At 39.4% G+C, this 25,294-nt stretch overlaps 1 protein-coding gene across 3 annotated transcripts in view; it reads left to right on the top strand.

Moving 5' to 3' along the window:
- The window catches only part of LOC107595237 (uncharacterized), a 70,180-nt gene that overhangs the window by 23,120 nt on the left and 21,766 nt on the right, over window positions 1-25,294 (top strand). The window contains exon 1 of one of the 3 annotated variants that reach the window (XM_016285586.1): window positions 11,462-11,482. The exons of 1 other annotated variant lie outside the window; for it this stretch is intronic. The gene's annotated coding sequence lies outside the window, so the exon portion shown is untranslated. One more of the 3 variants, XM_016285587.1, reaches the window with a different exon arrangement.

Genomic DNA, 25,294 nt, shown 5'->3' with positions numbered 1-25,294 from the left:
TTAAATTGTCATAATTTACTGCTCACAAAATGATAGGTGTTGTAAATTGTCTGGTAATCATCAGTTGCCCTTTGAAAGGTCACAGCACAGCAGCAAACTAGGTTAAAGTTGAAATGTTCAACTTTGAATGTCGTTACAATGCTTGACCTGCATGCAGTGCGCATCTCTGTTGATACTGCTGTACCTTGATGCTTTTTTGGAAATTGAGCACATGAAAGGGCCTTTAGAATTGCATTAATGAATTAGATCCAGCCTGCTATACGTATCATTTTTAATTTGCATATGAAGGGGGGAAAGGGGGGCTTTGTGCTTACGGGGCCTGTGTTGTGTATATATAATGCATTAGAAAAGTTCAAAATTAGGCTTTTGTAACTTTCAGTCCACGTATATGAGCATTGAGGTCTGTATGTTAGTGTTCTCCTAAAAATGGACAAAAATGTATTGTACTAGATATGTGCATTTAAAATGAAACCTCATCATGCACTCATGGGTGTGTCCAAATTGACAACCAATCAAACACTATCTAGAATGAGAATGTCCCTGATAGGACAGACTGCTGATTAGTAATAAGGCATTAGCAAATCACAGTTGCATGTAAAATGAATTCTAATCTCCAATGTTGTAGTATTATAACAGACTGCAATGTTTTTTTCACTAGGAACACCTTTATAATGCATTGAAAAGGCTTCATAGAAAGTGTTCAGAAACTCTCTTATTTGAGTCACGCTTGAGTGAAATGTTTTCCAATAATGTGATGGAATTATGGGTAGTGAAATGAGTGGGTCTGTCTCCTCTCAGCATTATTGACATTATGGTTTGGTTAAGTCTAATATCCATACTGCTGAGACTAAACTGATCCTGTATGGAAATAGTGTCATGTGTGTGTGCCGAGTGTTCTGGAGCGAGTTTGCTGAGGGGTGAGGTTACTGTGAATATGCCAGTGAAGACAGAAGTTAAAAGAAACCCTGAACTTTTGTAAATAGTAGCAGAATGCAAGATGGTCTGTCATGAATGGGCTCTTTTAGAGGGGGTAATGTTGACTCAACACTCTTCCATAACTGTCTCTCTCTTTCTCAATCTCACCAAATCTGTACAATATGCTAACATGTAAATGACCCCACCCCCCCAAAAAAAAGCACTGTTGTTAATGGAAATGCCCTGGTGAAGTTTAAATTTTGCATGTCAAGAAGTGGTTTTTACCTTATACTGTAATAAATGAAAATCCAGAGTAATCTCTCTAATAAAGCAAAATTCATGGCTTATTAACTTTAATACTGATTTTACTTGGACTGTACCAATAATGTTAGAATGCATTTGGTTTGCATCGACTCTTGCCAAAACAAGCTGGGCATTTTTGGCACCGGCCAAACCAAGTCATTACTGTGAATTAGAGGTCCTGGATTTCCTCTTGAATGTGTTACCTTTGAGCAAAAGTGACATTAAACTGAAGTGTCAGAGTTCCATTAATGTGAGAAAATAAAATGTGGTCAACTACCTCCAATAAATCATGCAGAATTTTTGCACCAACACTTCAGCTGCATAATCAATGAATCCAACGTTATGTCAGCTCATGATTTCCTAAATTAACGTTTTAATTAAAAAAACTTCAATGTTTCAAAAGAAAGTCCAGGTATTGTGCAGTTGTGGTGCATTAGGACTGTTTGTTTCATTGGGTTAGGTCAAATCTGTTCAAACTTTAGCTGGAGAGTAAGGTGGAATTTGAGTATTAGTATCTATATATGCACAGGATCATTCTCTCTTCCGACTTGCTTTAATTTTTTTCACACCAACACAAGGGCCTCTAGAATGTCAATACTGAATTAGCTTGAGTTTTCCAAGTAGTATTATTCATTTGGATTAAATTAGGCCTGTGTATAATTTATTGTAAAGGTATTCTTAAAAACCTTAGAAAAGGAAAAACAGTTTGTTCCTTTGAATACTAATACATCTGTTCTTCTCTGAGTGCAGAGAGTAATTAGGGTTGTGTAAGAGTCGCATTAACCAAATACATGAAAAATTACTCATTCTGGCTTAAATTTTAAGACCGTGTCTAATTTCTGCACATTGGAATTCCTTAAATTTGTTTCAAATTGTTTGTCATCCATAAATTGTACTTGGAACTGGCTTGCAACTGGCCTTGGATCCTGTTGGCGTAGATGATGTTATGGACAATAGAGTGTTGAGAGATATCTCGGATGTTGTGACACTAGATCATTAGTTCTGTTAATCTTGCAACAGAATTGTGTCATTTATACAAGCTTTTAAAGGCAGCCAGTGTAATGCTCTCAAGATGGGTTGATCTGTTCTTGTACTTGTGAAACCCCATTTTGAACCATTGCTTATACACACTGTAAAAAGTAATCACTGAATCTACTTAAGAAAAGCGCTAAATTTGGTAATGGGAGAGTAAAAATATTTTTAAAACGTACACCGTTCAAACTAGGCTGCTTATGTTGAAGTGTTTGGGATGTGGCTTTTAATGATGAGACCTTTTTTGTAATCAGGCTCTCAAAAAGTATATAACAATTTGGATATAGATTTATTGGCCAACATATCGGTTATCGGCTTTCAAAAATAAAGAATAATCGGTTATCGGTATCGGCCAGAATTTTCATATCGGTGCATCCCTACTTTTTACAGTGCAGAAGTTTCATAGAATAGAAACTGTTACTGTGTATCTGAGGCTCCAGACTGGTATCTGCAGAAGATCTTGACTGGCCATGCTCGTAATCGCTTTCACATCAGGGTGTCTCTGATGATGTCATGACTGTCCTGTTAGAGTTCTCCATGCAGTGAGTAATGGCCTGCTGAGAGGGATTCTTTTCTCCTGACATTATACTGGTTACAACTTGCATTGATTTGAGGGTACTGGCAGCCTATCAGATTTGTTTAGAGGGCAAATATAAGAGCCACTTTTTCCTTCCATGCAAGGCAGATGTACCTACTACTGACGGTGGTCTTCTTGGGTTTGCTTGTTGGGATCTCCAACAGCTTTTGTTTACTTTCCAAAACCTGGAAGACTAAGGCAATTCTAAACAATAATCAGGTAATGTGCTGCATTCTTCTAAGAAGCCTGGCAACACTTTTAACAGTGGTTTTGGTATGCGAGTGTCACACTTAAGATACCTTGCTAAAGCTATGTTCAAACTGTATGTTTTTGGCCACAGTGTTGCTGACCAAGACAGATTTCAGGGATCATAAACCATTTGTCTTATCGGCAGTCTTGGACTGCTTGGCTACTGAGTAGGTACTTTTTTTAAACAAGTAATTACATTTTGACTGCTAAAAAAAGCTCTACAGTGTATATAGTATGAATGTATGTAGTATGAATGTACTACATTTGTCATGTTGTCATTATCATGTGACCTGCCAGTGTCAGTTGCGTTGATTCAATAGCTGTGTCTCATTTAGAAGGCTGCGCCCTCCGGAGGCAGTTTTTTATCAAGGTTGGAGCAAAACTCTGCAGGACTGTGGCTCTCCAGGACCGACATTGGTCACCCCTGGTGTATAGTACAATGTCCATCTCATTTGCACTTCAGAATCTAAATGAAAAGTAGTAAGTCATCCGTGCACTTTTCACCTACAGTTTTATGAATACTCTGAATTCAGACATACTACTCTTTTCACATGCTATTTTTGATTTTAGATGCAGCCTTAGTTTGTCATACACAGACTTCTGATTAAATGCCTTTGCAATGAATCTTAGCTTCTGAGACAGCTGGCGTTATTGAAAATTTGGCATTGCATTTATGTAATGTGACTGCTCGTACAAGCTTTCAACAGGACAACTGGGTCCAAAGAAAACTTACCATCACTCCAGCTCTCATATCAGTATCAAAAAGGCAGATTCAAGGAAAATCAAGGCTATTAATTTGAAGACCAGATTTCATAATGAAGAAACAAATGTCTCAGCCAGAATCAGGAATTCAGTTAGTGGCAGGGATAACATGATAATCAAACCTGGGAAGAATTGTATCTCTGCAAGTTGTTTCGCAGTGTTGAATCACTTATATTCAAGACGTATTATGTTTGAGACCTAAATGTCTATATAGGGTTTTCATTCAAATTGTTTTAATGTATAAATAATCCATAGCATAAAATTATTTTCAAGTCTACGGTGGCCTACATAGTCTTTTTTTTTGGCCAAGGAAGAGGGGGAGAGACCATTTGTTTGGTTTGTTTTATACTTCACTGCCAATTCTGTAACTTCCAATGCAAACAGTTTGACTGAAAGACTTTCCTACAGGATTATAAATGCACAAGCTGCTCAAGGGATCCTCTTGTGGTGAGGAGAGGAAGTACATAGAGTATTCTTGCTGTGCTGAAGTACAGTCATGAGATAGTTTTCCCCTTTAAAACCTGTCTTTCAAGAACAATTGCTATTGTAAAACTTAGTTAGTTTTTCTTCCCTATTCCTTTCATCCTCCCCCCATGTTTATTATTCTTTATTTAACTTAGTGAAATTGAATTTTAAGCTTTTGTATTTTCTTGACAAACTTCAACTGCCTGCCACTGGCTCTCTGGCTGTTGTTCTTATTTAAATTTCACTATGTATTTCACTGCCACACATATAAACAGAACACTGATAAATCTTTAAGATAATAAAACACAACATAAATCATAAATATATCTCTCCCTTCATTTTGGCTCTGAATTCATGTCTTGCTTTTGTTTCTAAAAGTTATATGATTTGATTTCCGTTTCCATGACAGCAATGCAAACAAACAGTTGCATGCATTTAGGATGAAAAGAGCATTTTGCAGGCGCAGCCGCAGCACAGATGCATCACGGAACACAGAACATTTGCTTTCATGTCAACCCCAGACTTCAGTTACATAACGCTAACTTAATTAAGATAATCCCAGAAGTTTAAACACCCACTTTAAAATAGCTCTGTAATACATGCGCACAGAAATAAGTGGGAAATGGTGCATCTGGTGTTTTTGGGAAAACGGAATTAAATGTTTTTTTTGTAATTTTTGCCATGAATGCTGTCATTGATTGTATCTTTTCAATGCAAACATAATTTCTTCCATGAATATTTTAGTATGAATAGAAAAGGTTTTGGATATTCTAAAAATATAGTCTGAACTGTCAAGCTGTGCCTCAGAGTGGAGCAGTGTGAGCACACTGGCCTGGTTTGGCTCGCACTCCCATTAGGGCGTGTATGTGTGTGTGTGTTGTGGTATCGGAGCCGGGATTGTAGGCAGACTTCATGCCCAACCCCACTTATAATTACAGACGGCATGCAGCTCTCCTAAAAAGAGTGATTTTCTTGACTGCCATGGATAACATTCGCTTTGGCAGCAACGGAAAGCAAGAGACAGATGACAAGAGGGAGAGGGGAAACTCAAAGTTGACTCATAAGTAATGCAAAATATCCTCTTTTTTTTTTGCACCGGTGCTGCATGGAAGAGGACGTTGGCACACGCGCAAATGTGTATGCGCTCTGAGCCGTGCCTTCCCATAAACCGACAGTCCGTTTGATGTGCCGTTTCCTACAGCAAGCCTTAATTAAAATGAGTTCAACAACACTGATCAAAAAGTGCTTCTAGCCCCTTTATTGTGCTCCCTTCGACTTGATCTGTCATAGCCTTCTCTCTCACTGTACTGGCAGTCGGTTGAGGTTGAAGGTTTGCTTTGGCAGATCATTGGCCTTCTCTTGGCTGGGACAAACTTTGCATCCTGCTACTGGCTGGGAGGGAGAGGGAAGCGGTCGGGGAGGGGAGGGGAGAGGGAAGAGGTGGAGGCGTGGTCTCCAGCTGGTAATGAAGACTTCTCTTTTCATCCTCAGAACGTAGAATTGGAGTGCCGGGACTGGGGGCTGCGCTGCTCCATTGCACTCTCTCTCTCTCTCCTCTGGGTCTAAACGTGCAGCACAGGAACTGCAGCGGCAGATATGAACCTCTCACTTCCCCAGACTTCACAAGCATGTAGGTAAGAGCCACTGCTGTCATTGTAATGCCAATGTTAATGTTATTATTGAAATTAGGCGTTTGTCTGTCTAACTGTCTATCTGTCTGTCAACTTGGGGGGGTCTGTGTCCTCACACACTGACACAATAACACACACGTTAATAGACATATGCACTCAGAATATGCACTTTTAGACAGCCTTTTAAACTCTTTTCCTTAAGACTGTCATTTTGTCTGTTTTATGTCAAGATCTATAAAAGCAGGCACACTATCTTGCTGATTATTGTACTTGTGACAGCCTAGAGGAGAAATTGATTTGAATGTCAATGCTGAGGTTTACTTCATGTTGAGTATTGTAGTGAAGAAAAGTATGTAAAATGTGCAATTATACTTTTTTTGTATTAAGAGAAGTTTTAGCTAAAAAAGTGCAGGATACGCAAATGTGTATGTGTGTACTTGGTATATAGGGTGTGCTTAAGTCGAAATGTGGAGTATATATTAGTCTGACTGTCTGTGTGTATGTGCACATGTAAACATTTGTGAGTACTGATGCACTGTCAGGTGTGTGTGAATGAATTTGCATTAGCATGTTTATATGAGTGTGTGTGTGAGTGTTTATTTGCTGTGCTGGTGGACAGAATCTTGCTGAAGGCTTTTCAAACTCATCTGTGTAAATAGAGACTCAGGGATGGAAGGGAGGGGACAGTCCGTCATCTGTCTCTCAGCCGCCTCTCTCCTTTGATCTGAGTCCTCTGGACATGTCCCTTCCCCCTGCGGCCCGCTCCAGATCCGGACCGGCCAGCTTTCATCTGCATTCTGAGGAAAATCTCTCCATCCATGCACTCATTCACCTCCCCCACTCACCTCTGTCCAGAGTTTCTCTTCATCCGTCCATCCTCTTTGTACCTCAGAAAGGCAAGTTTTACCTCTCTGTCATCTCCATTTGTCCATCACTCCCCCCATCCTTTCGTCTGTCTAATCTTCTGGCAAATTCATCCCTTCAGCTCCCCTCTTGGGGTAATGGCTCTTTTTGAAACCTACCCCGGAAAAAAATCTTAAGTGAGTTTCCATTAGTTTTTGTGCAGGGCCATGAGAATTATGGTTTCCCAAATGTTCTTCTGAATAGTGTACAGGAGCCTCAGCTAATTGAAAAAACACGTGCAGAGCAAAGGAGACGGACCTACTGTCACAAATGAACTTTCCAGAGCTGGCAGTGGAGGTGGAGAGAGAGGGGGAGAGTTTCATCGTTATGTTTGGCTGGTAAAGTTTTGGTAGTCTGACATATGGACAGAGACATAGAGACACAAGGATAAAAGGATGCAAGGACATAACAAGCAGTGACAGAAAGACTCGGGGACAAAAACAGTGACAAAAAATTAGAGCGGTAAAGGGACGTATGGATCAAGGGATGCAGCATGAAAGCATTAACCATAGCTGGTTCTTCCTGTCTCAGTGTCTCCTGTCTAGCTGTCTTACTGACAGCAGCTGAGAGCATCTCACTGTAGTCTGGATAATGTGTCTCCATCAAGAAGTTCCTGTCCTGGACAGTTCAGCAAAGGAAGTGGTATCTGGTTACCAAGGCCCAATAGACACCAGTAAAAACCATAGTAAAATATTTCTGGAGCCAATCCACCCATCCACACCATCAAGTACTTTCGACTTCCCAATGGCCCAAAAGGCCAGGCCACTGAAGTGCGGAATATCCGAGAGTCAATCCAGCCTGTCCAGACACGGTCCAATGTCTTGCATTAGCTTATATGGGATTTGCGGTATCTTAACTGCAAAATGCCAAGCAGTCTCTTGGGCTACATCCAACAGAGGTTCTTTGTCTGCTGTTCCCATTTTACCACCTCAAGCTCTGTTTTGTGGAAATGTATATAGAGTGCCGTCCCAAGCAAAACAACAGGGGGGTCAGGCGGACCCGTGTCCAACAGTGTCTACTGTTCTGTCTGTATTCCTGGTGCATATGATTGTTTGTTTCACACATTCCTTGTTAACACTGTTACCGGGGGTCTATGGTTGGGGGGCGTAACAATCCAGTCTGACCTTTTGACCAATGCCTGATGGTGTGTAACTCTAACCCTCTCCAGTGGGATTCCCGAAGCCATCGCATGTGCTCGTGCAAACACATACAAACATATACATCTTGGAGCTGTAATGGAATCAGCAGCAGAGCTCTTAACTGTAACTGCTCAGGACATCAGCAGTTACAAATGCATCATTCCCTTAAAACAAATAAAAATAGTGTGCTCCTTATTAGAATTTGAAAGACATAAGACTCTAATAGTATTTTATCCTTTATTAACTCAAATGGTGAGCCCTATAAAACCTTGAGTCTTGATTTAATGTGATTAGCAAAACTTCCAACGAAACAATTTGCTGATTTTTTTTTGTCTTGAAGGCAAGCATTACTATCATTAGGATTGCTCGTACTTATGGTTGAAAGACATAAGACTCTAATAGTATTTTATCCTTTATTAACTCAAATGGTGAGCCCTATAAAACCTTGAGTCTTGATTTAATGTGATTAGCAAAACTTCCAACGAAACAATTTGCTGATTTTTTTTTTGTCTTGAAGGCAAGCATTACTATCATTAGGATTGCTCGTACTTATGTTTAGGGATTTGAATAAACTCTTAAGTATTAACTTAGTAAACTTCCCAATGCAACTCCTGCAATTGGCATGTTGAGGAGAGGTGTGCTGTTACACTTACTTTTTTTCAACTGACAGTTGATAAAGTGAGCAATCCACTTCTTCAATATCTTAAGTAAGTTTTGCTGAGTATGGACAAATGTCAGAGATGGAGACCAATTTAAATTTCCTGATGAAGCATGATGTGCTACTTGGATAAATAGAAGTTAGAAGTTGACTTAGTCCTGATGTAGGCCTATGAAGTGTATTTTGTTTTGTTGATGATTTTGGCAAACATATTTGTTGTGACAGCGGATATATGGCAGAACATGGTTACATTGTAGAAAAGCTCTGGGGAAAATCTGCTTTCCAAATGTTTAACAGGGCATTGTAATCAGGGACGTGTGTTTAGAGTAGTGTACACATGATGAAATGACAGTTTAGGGATTTGGCCTCTTGCTAACTGTGTTTGTGTGTGGAAGTGTGAAAGTTCAGGTACTACTTAGTTTCACTTTAATTATGCCAAAGATTCCTGGTACGTTTGCAGATCATTTATGTTTCGTACAACACTTACCTGCAATTATACTTGCACATAAAGGAAAGCACAAAGATCTCTGTCTTTGTGTTACTTGTGAAAAAAAAGCATTCCATTTCTTTTCTAAGCATTCAGACTTACCTGGCGGACAATGAAATAGTCAAAAGAATCCCATAAATACAGACTGAAAATGGACTTCAGCCATATCTAGGCTTGGAGGTGAACTCTTTTGGGCCAGTAAGTAACCACTTGCATCCACCTAGCAATGCCCTAGCAACCATGCAAAACCTGCTATCAACTCATGTCAGGTTATGCTTCAAAGATGGGTGTAGTTTTGAACTAAAGTTCCAGGATAGTGGGATTTCAAAATCTGATCCGTTCGAGGTCATTTAGTTGTGTGTGTGTTAGTGTTTGCAGTGTTTTAATGGTGACTAAGAGAGTGAGGTAGACAAGTTGCTATTTCTTTCTCTCAGGCACATGGCTGGGGTTTTAAATGTTCAGAAAGGCCCGTTTGAGGGAATCTCCCGTAAATTAGAGCGTCGCACATCACCAGACACTCCGGCAGTAGTCCAAAACAGCTGGTTGCTGGAGCTGATCTCTCTCTCTCTCTCTCAATCACCCTTTATCTCCAGATGTGGCATTGTTTATATGCATTTGTTTTGCTCAGGCAGACAGCTGACCTGCCCAAAGCTGATGTCATGCTCTATTTAAAGGAGAAAACTACCACAAGCGCTTTAGACGACTCACAGTCATGTCTGTCCTGGGGGGAAAAATATTTTCTTTTGAAGACCAGTAGACCTGTGGAAATGGTTGATGAGTAGATCTGATTGGCTGAAATGAATATGTGGCATGATTCTGAACTGGTAACTGGAAGATTAAAGGTTCAAACCCCACAAGGGGCAAATCCATGAGTTCTTACCCTTGTGCCCTTGAGAAAGACACCTAACATCCAGTTATTCCACGGTGATTGTAACTGTAGTAACTGTACTTTGAATAAACAGCTGATCTTCAATGGATCGTACTGCATGTCCTCACAGTGTGTTGTGTTGTTTTGTTGCCTAACTGTCTTAAACTGCTGTATTATACTGAACCCAACACCTCACACTGCAGAGGAATGTGGTTTATTTCGAATGGATGAGTGTGTGTTTGTACAGACTGCGCAAACACTTAATTCAGTATTCAATGATTTGTTTGCACATTCCTTCATATTTCTTGGAGAAGACTTGTTTGTTAGATTGCATAGGTATATATTTAGTCCAAAAAAAAAATCTTTGGCATACTTTGTGATACTCTTTACTTTTTTGGCACACTTTGTGCTACTCTCTCTCTCTCTGTAGTTAAATCGTGTTGGCAAAAATAACATGCATCCTTCATGTATAAGGCATCCCAGAATGCATTGTGACAAACACACCTAGGTAAATTCCATATGAAAATAAGCATGCTAAAAATAAGCTTATTTCAGGTTGCACACTGTGTCTGTGTGGTTAAAAAAAAAGTGAGTAATATTGTCCAGTGATAGTCCTTGGATGTATAATCAAGGGTTTTAAAATCCCATGTACGATTTCAAAATGACCATCATCTGTACATTTCGCTAGTAGCTTTTTGGAAGGGCCCTTCGTTAAGGGACTCCATTTCTTTCTTTCTTTTGGAATAACTAAAAACCACAAAAGACTAACAGTTGATTTTAATAGCTACTGAATAGGGTTAAAAATCCATTATTTCACCCAGTATCGGTGTGCTATGTCTTTTGTGCTTGACTTGTTAGCTTATCAACCGTATAATGGATTTTACATTAGATAAAACTATTTTCTATTATTAGTGAATAGGGTTATTAGCAATAACCCTATTCAGTAGCTATTAAAATCAACTGTCTGTCTTTTGTGCCCTTCATATGAGAAGCCCTATTTATCTGGTATGTTTACTCAAAAATGTAATATTATTATTATATTTTTACAAATAAATGTAAACATTTTTATCATTTACTCATGATGTGAATGACTTACTTTCTTCAGTGGAAGACTATATGTTCCACTTCAGTGGAATATATATGAAAATGACAAATGATGAAAGGTTTATTTTTCTATTTATTTCTGGATGAACTATCCCTTTTACATAGTTGCTGCCAATGTAGACTGTTTCAGCTAATTTACATCAAAGGTTTCATTTCTGTTTAGATGGTGATATAGAAGTAAACTTTGGGACAAAGTTAATGTCCCTGTCTTGCATGTATCCACACTTGCATCCATTGTAGTTCCTCTGTCTAGTTCAGTGACCTGAATCTGACCTTGTCTTTGCCACCAGGGCAATTCTTCGATGTCTGGGGAAACCACTGTGGCACTGTTTTAACCTGTCAACGCTGCCTGGAGCCCAGCTCAGGCCCCGATGTCACATTCCCCATGGGTACGTCCAGACACTGACCCAACAAACATGCATGTTTGAGGCACAAACACTGCAAAGTAAGCATCACCGTTTCAAACAGCTGATTCAAGAAGTGATCCATTCGAAATGGCACCATTTTTTTTGTTGCTATGCACAGATCAATATGGTTAATTTAAGGCACTGTAAATTGCTTGGAAAGGGTAGTTATCTGGTGAGAAACATCTGAAAACATTTGCTAAATTGAATTGGATTTGGTCTAAAGTTTGATAGCTAGTCGGCTTCCTGTCTTTGATCCAGAAGCCCACATCACGTTCCTGACCTTGAGCATCAGAAAAAGCCTTTCATAGTATTATAATAGTGCTGTGTCATCAGTTTTTATTTGCATAATCCTTCTCAAAATGTGCTCAAGAACTGTAATACATTTGTGTATATTGTTTGTCAAAAACAAATGGAGCGTGTCTAGTTTAGATAAACATGGTTGGTTTATCTGATGTGCACTATGTATGTGGTCTTCTTGATGTTGCCGGTGCTGATATGTATCAGACAGCTGGCTGTGACAGACACTGCATGGTTTTTTGACTTACTACGGTCTCCTCAGCATCAATACCACACACACTGGCATCAATAAGGCTAAAGATAACACGTGGCTCATAGTGGCACAGTTAGCTGGTGAAAGAGGTCAGGCGCATCTATGCTGAGCACTTGTCTGGCTGGTTGTCTTTGTTTATGAGGCTGTGAAAATACTGGCACACACCAAATGCGGCAAATGTGCACCACATAACCATTTTGCCAAATCCTGTAATTCATAAACATTCACACAGTTTGTGAGGAAGCAGGGTGTGTGTGTGTGGACAAAATCTTTTGAAAATGTCCCTTGATGCATAGAAAACCACCACTTTGATTCTGTTCCCACCATGTAATCAAAAGCTGGTAAAAGGGATTATACAATGTCTATAAATGCCAGTAACTATAGAGTAAAACTAGATTATCAATATAAAAAAGAGGACTGAAAACCGAGCTGCATTTGGTCTTTCTGTGCTTTACTTACCAGCACAAGTAAAAACAAGCCCAGTCCTAAGTCTTTTCCTCTAGGTTTTTCTCAAATTACTCCTTGATTGCATGTTTATAGGGTTATCAATATAAAAAAGAGGACTGAAAACCGAGCTGCATTTGGTCTTTCTGTGCTTTACTTACCAGCACAAGTAAAAACAAGCCCAGTCCTAAGTCTTTTTCTCAAATTACTCCTTGATTGCATGTTTATAGGGTTTTTTTTTTGCTATTGCATTGTCTGCCAGGTGAAAATGGAATGCCGGATTGCATTGAAAAGTAATTGCACACTCCTCAAGCCAAATGATTTTATGTGCAATACAAGTTATGAACCAAATTTTGACACTGGGTTGTCTAAATATGTTGTATAAGACATTCAGTAGCAAAAATGAGATGTCCTTGCGCACAACTGTATATTCAGCTTTTTGTTTGCTTGTTTGAGGAATTGCCCATTTCAGATTTACCAGTGCAGTTACTACAGAAATAAACCGGGATAATCACTATACACATCAAGCAGTCTCTTCCTGTGCAAGCAGGTGCTTCTTGGCCAGAATAAACAGCAATGTGGGCCCCAATAAATGCTAATTGTTCAGTCTGAATTAGGGCTGCACGATAAATCGCATGCGATATTTAATGCGCATCTTGTCAGAAAGCCGGTTCTGTAATCAGCGGTAAATCTCCATCACGTGCGTGCTTTCACATTGAGCAGCATTAACTACACAGAGCCGTTGTTCACTGACGAACTGCACAAAAAATTGCGCGAATATGAAAGTGGTTTTGCGCAGCTCGTCAGTGAACAACGGCTCTGTGTAGTTAATGCTGCTCAATGTGAAAGCACGCACGTGATGGAGATTTGTCGCTGATTACAGAACCGGCTTTACTGATAAGATGCGTGTTAAATATCACATGCGAAGCCCTAGTCTGAATAAGCAAGACTCACTCATTTGAGATCTGACTATCAGAGGGTTTTGAGATACTTGTATGCACAGAGGTACATTCTAACAGTCACGCACAATTCAATAATTCATAAATGCAGATTCTTGGCTGCAATGAATTATATGTCTATGACTTAGGTGATAGATTTGGAGTGTTAGTGTAGCATGCTTCATATACCAGCGCCAGTGATTTTGCGGGAAAGACTCAATCCCAGACTTCCCTTTCCTTTAAACTCTGTTTTTGCACCTCCATTTCAATGCGGTTTCATCTTTCCATCGCTGATTTTATTTATGCTTCCACCTGTCTGTGCTCTGTGTGTCCAGTGTCTGAGGTGCTTAAAACTAGGAGCATACTATACGATGCCAGGTTTATTAGAAAGCTAGATTAGAAAGCAAGCCAGAACAGAGAAAAAAAAGAAGAGAATGGGGTTTGTGTCTTCAGCTGCTTCTTGAAAGTAGTGATGGTCTCAGCAGTTCAACCAATGGATGTTGTTGTTCGATTAAGGTTGGAATATATGTTTGTCCCTCTAGTGGTTCATTGCATATTTTCAATTCAGTGGCCAGAAGTTTTTTTTTCTTACCATTTGTATGTGAGGTACTTTACATTAACATATTTTGACTATTATGCTTCTAGAAAACAATTGTCTCCAATTAGCACGAAGCATCCTGAAATCAGAATGTGTGTCAATGGGGGATTGGGATTTGTAAAGCACCAAGGACCCACTTGAGAAACTTAGAAAACAGTTACTGGCCGACAACATTTGCCGCCCAGTGGGTGGAACAGATACGGGATCTGGAACGTGTTAAGGACATTAATGACATGAAGATGAGCCTGGAGATGCTCCAGCTGTGTGCAAGCTAAAAGAAAAAAGCATGGAAAGAAAACGAGTTTACATAGCTGTTTTTATGACATTGCAGGTGTAGAAAAGGAGGAGCAGGTGGTGAGACAGCGAGAAAAAAGAGGAGAGGGACAAAGCGGACAGGTCTGATAGGTAGAATACCAAGGGAGGGAGAGGTGAAATTGTAAAAGGGAAGGTTAACAGCAGAGGGAGGGAATGTTGACCACATGGGTCACTTTCTCCTTTACCTCAGGCTAATGTGCGTTATGCACCCTTACCTTTCCTGTCCGCCCTCTCCCATATAGGGCATGCAAGCATTTGGAGAACACATAAACACTTTTATGACAGGTTATAACAGGTTCTTTCTTGGAAAAGCCCTCATAGAGAGTCCCGTATGTGGAGAGCTCTGTTGTGGGCTGGCCAGGTCATGAGGTCAAGGAGTGTGATTCTTCACTCTTCTTTATCTACTTGCTCAAACTCTTAAAGTCACAATATAATGAAAATTTACAAATCTTATTGTTTATTATAAATGATTTATCCTTGCACCAATTTTACAATCAATTTTACAATTTTAATAATGTGCAACATAATCTTTAATCAATATATATTCCCCTACCCCTTGCAACAACATTTCTGACTCTGAGATTGTGTGCACTATCATGAAGGCAACCTGTCACTCACATGAGATCGCAATAATTAGCAAACAACAATGATCCAACATTCCAATCAATTCCCGATGGACAAAATCAAGTCCCATCCTACATTGTTTCACTGGGATATACATCACAATAGGGAAGAAAAGACAATCACAACTTCCATTTCATGCCAACTTTAAGAAACTACAGTAGTTGGCTTTCATGTATTTACTTTCATTTATGGGGTAGTTGCTGTTTTCTGATGTGACTTACAAAGGATAGTACATCTGGAATGACTCAGGGTTATCCTGATTTAAGGTACAATGGTGGTAGCTTATGAATGAACTTTTCTGGGACTCAAAGCTACAAACTTTCACTTACCAACCAAGATTTCTTAGCATTAGACCACACAATCCTTTGTCCTTCTTAGGCCACAATATAGACAAGGATAGGCACCCTCTGAAGGCCATTCTAGCATTAGTGTTGACTGGAGTTGGGTTTGAAACATACACTATGCAAATAAAAAGATGATTCTAGCTATGCAAGCTCAATTTTATATTTAGTTGCCTTTTGGAATGTGTAGTTACTCAGTTAATAGTAAATTTTACAATCCCAGCTTTGCTGCAAGGGGTGATATAGTGGACATTTGCATACACTCTTCCTCAATGCTCAGTTTGTGTTTTTAGATCAAGTATTGGCATGGCAAATAACTTGCAGTACATTCACATCTGAGTTTGTGTACTTGTGAAGAGTATCTTTCTGGCCTCAAAGTTCACATTTTAGGCTTCCCATTCTAGTATTGTATATCCCATATCAAGACTGTCTTGTGATCTGTAATGAAAGACTTTGACTTACTCTTCATTGCTACTAGCAAAAAAAACTGCATCTGATTCCAAGTTGGCTTTTGGCTACGCTGAATAGGCGCAATACCTTTTAATGTCCAATCTCCATACACTCCCTGTAGATCTGATTTCCTTTCAAATGTGTGGCTCTGAATAACCAAGGATATGAGGGGAAAAGCCTTCGTTATGCAAACCATCTGTGATTTCTCAACACAGATGGCTCCGGATAAAAGACCGGGATGCTTACGGACACACATGGGCATCAAAACTTCCCCATCACGTGATGTTGGAATGAAAACTTAATAGCTGTCTAGAGGCTTCTGCCACAGAATAAACACTTTAATTTGTGAACCCTCAACATCGGATTTGACATCAATCTACGCTTTGGTCTTTTGACAGTCCAAAGTGTTGAGTTGATGATTGTGGTTGTCCCACAATCTGGTGTGTGTGGGTGTCCATGTGTGTGGAGTGTGTTTGCCTCTGGCTGTTCTCGGAGACGGGACATTAAGATCCCAAAGACACATTGTTAAGAATGACCATTTATGGTCTCTGACCTTGGATTTGGTGTTTAGCAATGGAATATGTTTAATTTTGTTTGAATATCATTAGCATATATTTGTTGACCTTTGATTTGATTTTATTTTTACATTCTGAATCCTTTCTAGTATTGTATATCCCATATCAAGACTGTCTTGTGATCTGTAATGAAAGACTTTGACTTACTCTTCATTGCTACTAGCAAAAAAAACTGCATCTGATTCCAAGTTGGCTTTTGGCTACGCTGAATAGGCGCAATACCTTTTAATGTCCAATCTCCATACACTCCCTGTAGATCTGATTTCCTTTCAAATGTGTGGCTCTGAATAACCAAGGATATGAGGGGAAAAGCCTTCGTTATGCAAACCATCTGTGATTTCTCAACACAGATGGCTCCGGATAAAAGACCGGGATGCTTACGGACACACATGGGCATCAAAACTTCCCCATCACGTGATGTTGGAATGAAAACTTAATAGCTGTCTAGAGGCTTCTGCCACAGAATAAACACTTTAATTTGTGAACCCTCAACATCGGATTTGACATCAATCTACGCTTTGGTCTTTTGACAGTCCAAAGTGTTGAGTTGATGATTGTGGTTGTCCCACAATCTGGTGTGTGTGGGTGTCCATGTGTGTGGAGTGTGTTTGCCTCTGGCTGTTCTCGGAGACGGGACATTAAGATCCCAAAGACACATTGTTAAGAATTACCATTTATGGTCTCTGACCTTGGATTTGGTGTTTAGCAATGGAATATGTTTAATTTTGTTTGAATATCATTAGCATATATTTGTTGACCTTTGATTTTATTTTATTTTTACATTCTGAATCCTCCCAGGAGTCAAATATGTATTGTGCAAGAATTTTGCCTATTTTACAGTTACAGCCCCTACATTTTTAATGTGCACTATTGTATTGAGATGTTTGCTGTTTTTCAAAGCTATATTTGTCATTAAATTTAAATCAAAGAAAAACAATTACTTGCAAAACGTTTTCATTTCTTGAGGGTTGCATATGTTATGTGTGAAACAGAGCTCCAGGTATGCTAACTACATAAGTGCTTTCAAACAACCAGAAAGGTGAAACTCCTTAGACATCCTATTTCCCTCAACAATGGAATTGTTTTGTTCACAAACGTCTATGTATGTGGTGCCTCTAATAGGAATGCTTAAGCATGCTTAAAAGGTTTAGTGTTATGACAGTTCCCATGATGCAGCGGAGCACTGAGAAAGAAGAGCTTTCTCGGTTTTTATCTAACACCCACACATATACGTTTACACACGCCAAGAGACAAGTATGTTTGATGTCACACAGAGAGATCTCTCGTCATCCGTCTCTTTTGCCCTGCATTACTCTGAATCCCAAAATCCACTTCAATTCTCAGTCTCTGTGACAGACTAAAAGATGGTAGAGTCACTGGAAAAAAGGTCCTATCAGGTTTCTCTAGTGCTGCGTGGTAGGACAAAGCCAGTTCCTTCAGAACAAGCTTCAGGAACCCATATTAAAACTTCTTAGCATGGCACATTAATATAATTTAGATGACATTGCCCCAAGTACTGATTAAAAGTAGTAAGTAAGTGGGCATTAGAATTATCGCTTACTGGTGTGTATTCGATCAACTGTTGATGCCACCAGTTGGCCAGGGCTTCTCTTTAGTCTTAAAGCTGTCATTTTAAGTGGCCAACCAGTTTATTATATACACTGCAACAAAGCGGTGGGGGGGCTTATAATGGTTATTACGCCCCTGACTCTATCCTCCCTCTGATTAGCAAATAACATGCTAGCAAACTTCTATTTTATCCTGCCCCTATCATTATAAGACATATTCACCGGTACTGCTGAGGTGGAGTTTTCCACTCTCTCCCGGGGAGCAGGCGCTCTGTGTGTTACACTCAGCAAAATATTGCGGCTCATTCCCAAATAATTGCACTGGTAAAAAAAATTACAACATGTGCTTTCAATTATTTGCATTGAGTGTCGACCCCTACTTTTCCTGCAGAAGTTGATTGTGATCGGCAGGTATTCGTTGGCGGTTGTGAATCATAGGGTCGGCTCGCTCGGGCTCTGGCCTGAACCAGTAAGCACTGCTACAGTAGCTGCAGTCTGTGCCCCTATAAACCAGTACAGGTCAGGGCGAAAGAGTCCTGTAAAAGGCAAAGGAGCGTGTTTCCCCTGTTGCAGCACCTGGGATAGGAGTTTTGTGAGATGATGGCAGCAGTGATGCATGTGTGTTCCTGTTCTAAGTGTGGCGTATGCCAATATAAGCAGCCCTAATTACACTCTCAGCTCACACAAATACGAAGTATAATGTTCTATAGCATTCAAGGTACAATTTTAATATTTTTATTTATTTATTTTTAATACCCAGGACCACAGTAGAATCGAGATTCACAGCTCAGGTCAAGTGACACTCACATTTTCCTCAGAAAATGTAAAAATTTAGTTATGCATATTCCAACCAGCTGACAAATTGTTTTCAGTCATATGTAATATGAGTGACGAAGAAGGGATACAGCTCACTTAACAGATGCAAACAGGGGTCTTGGCAGCTGGTTCGCTCCGAGCAAAGTATGAGGGTATCTGGGGGTAAGCATTACATCAGATTTAAAGGGTAGTAAGGAGAGAGAGAGGGAGGAATACAGGAATGTGTGGAAAATATGGAAAAAGAAAGTGGATGAGAGACAGAGGGAGAGAGAGAAAAAGGCAAATGTGAGAACCACCACAGAGGTCCTGATCGCAAAGTCAGAAACAGACAGAGAGTGAATGAGGAAAAGAAAGAGAGAACTCACTTTACAAGGATGAAGAAGTAAATTCCACTTTGAATCTGTATTCAGTCTAAAAATAGCCATCCTGCGCTGTGCCAGCTGCCCACTGGGCATGCTTATTAAAGTCTGGTCTCTCTGATTGAGTGTGTGTATAGTGTCTGTGTGCCATTGTTGGGGAGAAATTAACTAAAAGTAGTGACGCTATTAACATAACTATTATTTCTTTCTTTAGCATGACAGTGGCTCAGCTGTTTTCAAAACAGTGTCTGAAGTTTATAAATTGCATTTCTTTTTAATTCTTGCCAGTGTTTAACCATTCAGCGCTCATGTGATCTCCTGGAGACCGTGCATTCATCCACTCTCGAAGTGCACACACATAACGCCAGGTTTGCATTACTCCGTTTGCAGTGCATATGCGGTGCATATGCGGTGCATATTTTTCCGCGCTCAAGTTAACGTTAGCATTCACACTGCACACAAGGTTGCAGTTCGGCAGTGCGTTCCAGGAGCGGTGCGTCTGCAGCAGTGCAGAGATTTTCAAAAATTTTATTCAGGCCCTGAATAAATGTCTAAAAATCTTGATTGGATTATCACTATAAATAATTCTACATGATAAAAAGAAGGCTTTAAAAAGATCGGTATCGGTGATTGTATCGGCAGATACTGCTTTCTGTGATCGGCCTCAAAAATCCTGATCAGAGCACCCCTAAAAACAAGTCACTGTGCAGACTTCATGGTTCATTTATTTATTTATTAGTATTATACAAAATATTATTTATTAGGATCATTTTACAAAACAAAAATAAATCTAAATCTAGTTTTAAATTATTTCAGTTTTTTTATTGGTGGCATTTTTTTGTGATACTGTTCTGATTATCTAAAAGTTATATTTTTAAAAAGATATATATTGAGAAAGTATATGTTGTTCCCAGTGCCATCTACTTCCCAGATCGGCTGCCAGGGTTGTCATTTCATAAATTTTGGGCAGTGTAAAGTCATAGCTTGATGGATGGTAACTAACATCTGTATCAGTCACCATTATACTTCTTTTTGAACTGATTTTTGTCTTTTATTCTCTTGTAAAAGCATCTAGTGCTTAAAAACCTGCAATAACAGACACAGTTTTATTAGACCCAATGGCATAGCCATTTTTCTCTCTATCTCCCTCTACCTCCCTAAGTAGCTGTGAATCTTATGCCGCTCAGTTTCCCCTCTGTCTGCTTTATTTACAACAAGTCATGTGTCTCTTTTCTTTCTCCTCCCCTGTTTACTCTTTCTTTAACTGCCCACCAACAATTTTCACTTTTTTTTAGATACTGAAGAACAAAATTTGATTCCATGTCACATTGTTTCTGCCCTCTAGTTAAGCACTTTAAGAGTTGAATGGACTCCTAGACCTTTGTGACAATCTGAGGCCACACGTCCAAATCCTCAAGACCCCATTCAGACATAAACATGACCGGCCCTAAGGGCTAGTCTCTGGAGGAAGATAAAGACGGATAGAAAGAGAAACAGAGACAGGAAAAGATAGATACAGGAGAGAGGAAAATAGCAGACAGCAAGATCTGCATGACATTTTGACCGTAAAGTGAGATGAAGTGCTACCTTGATTGTAGCTTATTAAAGCACTATAATAGACTTCAAACTTAAAATTAACTCATCAGTGGGTTGCCTGAATGACTAGTTGACTAATTAGTCATAAGGTCAATGTGAATTTCCATTTGCGTAGTTTGCGTAATTTTAATTCTGCAATGGGACGCATTGAAATAGGATATTTAACAGTCAAAGATGTAGGAGGGAAACTATTGGATTAGTGCCGCAATTGAGCCAAACCGTATGCAAATTAGCTAAAACAGTGACTAAATGAGTAACATGCACAGCCCAAGTAATGTTAGCAGAAAATTAAAATTGTTTTAGATTAAAAGCATATGATTACATTTTGATTCAAGATCACAACTATTTTATTAGGCTTAGCTAGAACATAACGGGCAGGAACCATCAGCATCTACAATGTTTAATTATCTAAATTAAGCAAGAAAACTGTAAGCCAAAAATCTGTAAGTTATGGATTAGGTTAGTCAGGCCTAGTTTTGTTTAGCATATGCATTGAAATTCTCTCATGAAACAAGCAATTTGCCGCTGAGACCGGGGCCTTAGCATAATTCCAGAAAGTTTAGTTTTCAGCAAGAGTAAGCAGGCATAAAGAATATGTAATAGCAAATCCAGATATTCTGTTTGCACACTCTATACATAAATGGCGAAAAAAGAAAGGTAATCCGATCTTATTCCCCAAGCCTAAACTTCTCACCACCTCCACTCCTGTCCCGAAGCTCAAAGATTTAGAGTAGGATTGGATCGATGCCAACATTTTGGTGCCTGTATACATTTCTTTTTTTTTTCTTCTTATTCTTCTTTTTTTATATAAAGAAAAAGTTCCAGAAGAAAACCAGAATCTCTAAGAACAGATGGTCACACTGACATGAAGTGGAGAGTGAAAGGGAGAAGACCTTCACCCATCAGCTGTGAATTAAAACAGAGATGCTTATTCCCATGCTGGTTTAGGCTAGTTGGTCTTGGTTTGGTGCTCACCAGCATACCATGATTAGCCACGGTCTTTATTATGAAGCTGGTTGACTATAGAAGTCCTGCTGGTAAGGCTAGTTAGAGAAGCTAGGTTAAGATATAAACCCACCACAAGACTTGATACAAAATGATGATATCTTAAAAAGGCACTTTGAAAACCATTTTAAATAGATCCCATGAAAGACCTCAATTCTAACCATGACCATATCAAACAAAAACTAGGGCCTACAGCTGCTGATAGTACTTTGTAAGAGCAACCAACACAGCTCATTTTGCCAGTATATACAAAATGTATACACAAAAGAAATTGTGCCTTACAACCCCCCAGTAAACAAATGCGTAAATTTGCAATATATTTTAATTAATATAAAACTATATATAAATATATATATAAAACTATATATATATAGACCTATATTAAAATCCAAAACATTCAAATAGCTTAGAAGCCCACCAGTAATTAATATCCATAACAGATTTTATATTATCCTTGAGGGGAGAACAATAGAATGTTCAACAGTTAAAAGCAGGAGGGAAAACATTTAGTCACCCTACTACAACATGATTTTACATACAAATCAGTCTCCTACTAGAACTACAGATGAATCAGGGACAAATATCAAGCAGATAATTAAACTAACTAGAAGCACATGGAATACTGGGAAATGAAACCAAAGCGGTTTAAAACCAAACAATTTTAAGTTCTACTGGAGCCTAAAATGAGTAGATTAATTGGCAAAGTATATCATTACAACTGGAAATACCAGGACAAGACAAATAATGACCAAGTACAGACTAAGCAATCAAAAAACAATTTGTGGTCAAGCACAAAACAGAGTTTTTTTTTCCTGGGGGAAAAAAATTACACAAATTAAAATATATATTGTTTTAGAAGAAGATCGCTACTGTATCCAAACTTTATTTGTGAAATATTGCTATCATTTAACTGTTTTACTTAATTATTTAATAGATTTGTACTTTGTAAGCATCTTGAGTGGCTTGGCTCCATATTCAGGTACACTCTTAAAAATAAAGGTGCTTCAAAAGGTTCTTCAAGCGATGCCATAGAAGAACCATTTTTGATTCCACAAAGAAACATTAAGTCAAAGGTTCTTAAAAGAACCATCTCTTTCTTGCGTTTTTGTAATCCGAAGAACCTTATTTCGCCACAAAGAACCTTTTGGGAAACAGAAAGGTTCTTCAGATGTTAAAGGTTCTTTATGGAACCATTTAGACAAAAAGGTTCTTCTATGGCATTGTGAAGCACATTTATTTTTAAGAGTGTAATACAGGCATATCAATAAAGCTTTGTTGACTCTACTTTGAGAGGGACACAGAGAAAGGCAGAGAGTGGAAAGAAATTTTGAGGGAAGGAAAATTGAATCTACCCAGATTTCTCCCTCCCTCTCCTTCCCGCTGTCCTGCATAGCAGTGCTGGCAGCCCCTCTTGCACCAAGCCCAACATTCCAGCCTCAACAGGAGCTGCTGGGGTGAGGACTCCTCATTTCCTCACTAGCCAAGCCCAACATTCCAGCCTCAACAGGAGCTGCTGAGGTGAGGACTCCTCATTTCCTCACTAGCTCTCTCTCTCTCTCTCTCTCACTCTTCCCCCTCCTCACCGTCCTGTGTGTGGTGTTGCAATTGCCAGCAATTACATTGGCCTCAGACGTCTGCTTAGACTTAAAGAGCAGTGCATCGCCTGCCAAGGACTCGATTACAGAGGATGCAATTACCATGCATAGCCTGACTTAGCCTAACGTAGCATTGCTTAACTGATAAATGTGTTTAATGGCATTAGTGTAAAGTACGTGTGCTATGCTAACAATTCTTGTATTCCAGACACTTGGGTCATAGGTGGCATTTTCAAAAAAGTACAGCATAATCTTCCCGTCCAGTTAAGAATCTGGGCTTTTCAGGATGGAATACTAGCCGAATGGAGCAACCGCATCACAGGTGGGGAGGAATTACGGAGCTAACTGGCAATGAATGACTTGCTCAGATGCGGTTTCCCAAATTCCTTGACGAAGATGCAGAGAACAGATCCAGGCCCAGCTTTCCAAGACGATCTGTAGTAGCATTTATCAAACCAAAGAGATTTTTTTTTACATATATAAACAACCCCCTGCAAACCACCCTAACCTCACAGCAGAGATAAAAGCTCATACCAGTGTCTTATGAAGCAGTTTTTCTGTCCCTTTTTAGGAGCCTTGGGAAGGTACTCCTTTTATTCTTACTGCAGGGTGGCTAGACACTTTTAACGTTTCAGAAACCTCTCAAAAACTTTTATGAGCTAGTATGTCATTTTAATCATCTTCCCATTTGGAGTCAGACTGCCTGATAGAGAAGAAACTTCAGTTGGGTCACTTTCCTAGAAATGGGATTCTCAAAAGCCTTCTTTCTCACATTACTCCCTTTCTAAAATGAGTACAAAATCGGACAACAAACTGTTTTGCACATTTTCATGTCTCTGAACAAGAGCTTAGAATTAATAGTGTACTTACTGTACCCAGACTGCAGCTATATTTTTGTGTGAAGATTAAAGCTGTTTGTCCAACTGAGGTAAGGAAAAATGTAGAAAATTTGAGGGGCAGAGACATGAAAGGATCTATTTTGGATTTGGGCCTGACTGTTGGCCCTTAGCTGGCCCAGCACTGGCCCCACCCTCAACCAATTAACTGAAGTTGGTATACAACTTTATTGCCATGGGATTCTGATGCTGCCAACGCTTTGGACAGACGTGCTGTAACTTAGGGAACGGGAGAATGTGGGTAGGAAAGAAAGAGAGGCACATAAGCAGCTGCAGGACAAAGGTGACTTCCTGACATGGATGGAGAGGTAGAGGTACACATAATGAAGGAAGAGAGAGTGAGAACAGTGGAATCACAGATCCTAGTTTGTTCCTACTGCCGAGCCCTGTAATGGCCTGTGACAGCGTTTCCTCAGCGGCCCCCAAAGGAAAATGGTTTATTCATCAGCGGCACTCCAGAGTGTGACCACTGCGTGCTTTGCTCACACAGAGAGGTGATACATAAATTACACCCGGCATTCCTCACTCCTCACTTTTGATTGGACTGATAGCTGATCTGTTTGTTTTTCTGAAGGTTTATGTCACAGGGAACCTGCACATAAGCCCTAACTGCAAGAACATTGCAGAATTCTAATAAAGTTAATCCTGACCATAATGATACATAGTTACAATAATGAGTTAATAAATAGAATTATACAAATTGTCAACCAGTCTGCTGAGATCCATATGTCTTTGTCGTTTACAATGTTTTTGCGGAGTTGTATGTTTATGTTGTTTAAGGCAGCCCTTTAACCTTATGACCCCATCCTGACCTCTCCTCCTTTCCTTTGGATAACATCATCAACATGCTCACTCTTCTTTATATCTTTCTTTTCATTTTTTTCAGTGCTATAGATAAAGAGACTGAAAAGGAGTGTAAGGATACTTCTGCCTGATTATAAACATTAGCTATCTTAGTATGTTGCACATAAAAACAAACTTGATTGTGCTTTGTTGATAAACAGGATACGTTACAATCTAATCAAATTAGTCTTTCAATAGATATGAAAGATAGATAGGCTGGTAAGGTTAGGGATTGAAGTTTGGCAGCCTGAAAGGCAACCTTTTTGGAAGAGGACAATTGG

This window comes from Sinocyclocheilus grahami, unplaced genomic scaffold, assembly GCF_001515645.1.
Source record: "Sinocyclocheilus grahami isolate Dianchi unplaced genomic scaffold, SAMN03320097.WGS_v1.1 scaffold199.1, whole genome shotgun sequence".
NCBI lineage: Eukaryota > Metazoa > Chordata > Actinopteri > Cypriniformes > Cyprinidae > Sinocyclocheilus > Sinocyclocheilus grahami.
Note: the sequence above shows the minus strand (reverse complement) of the source record. Positions and strands in the feature narration are given on the sequence as shown.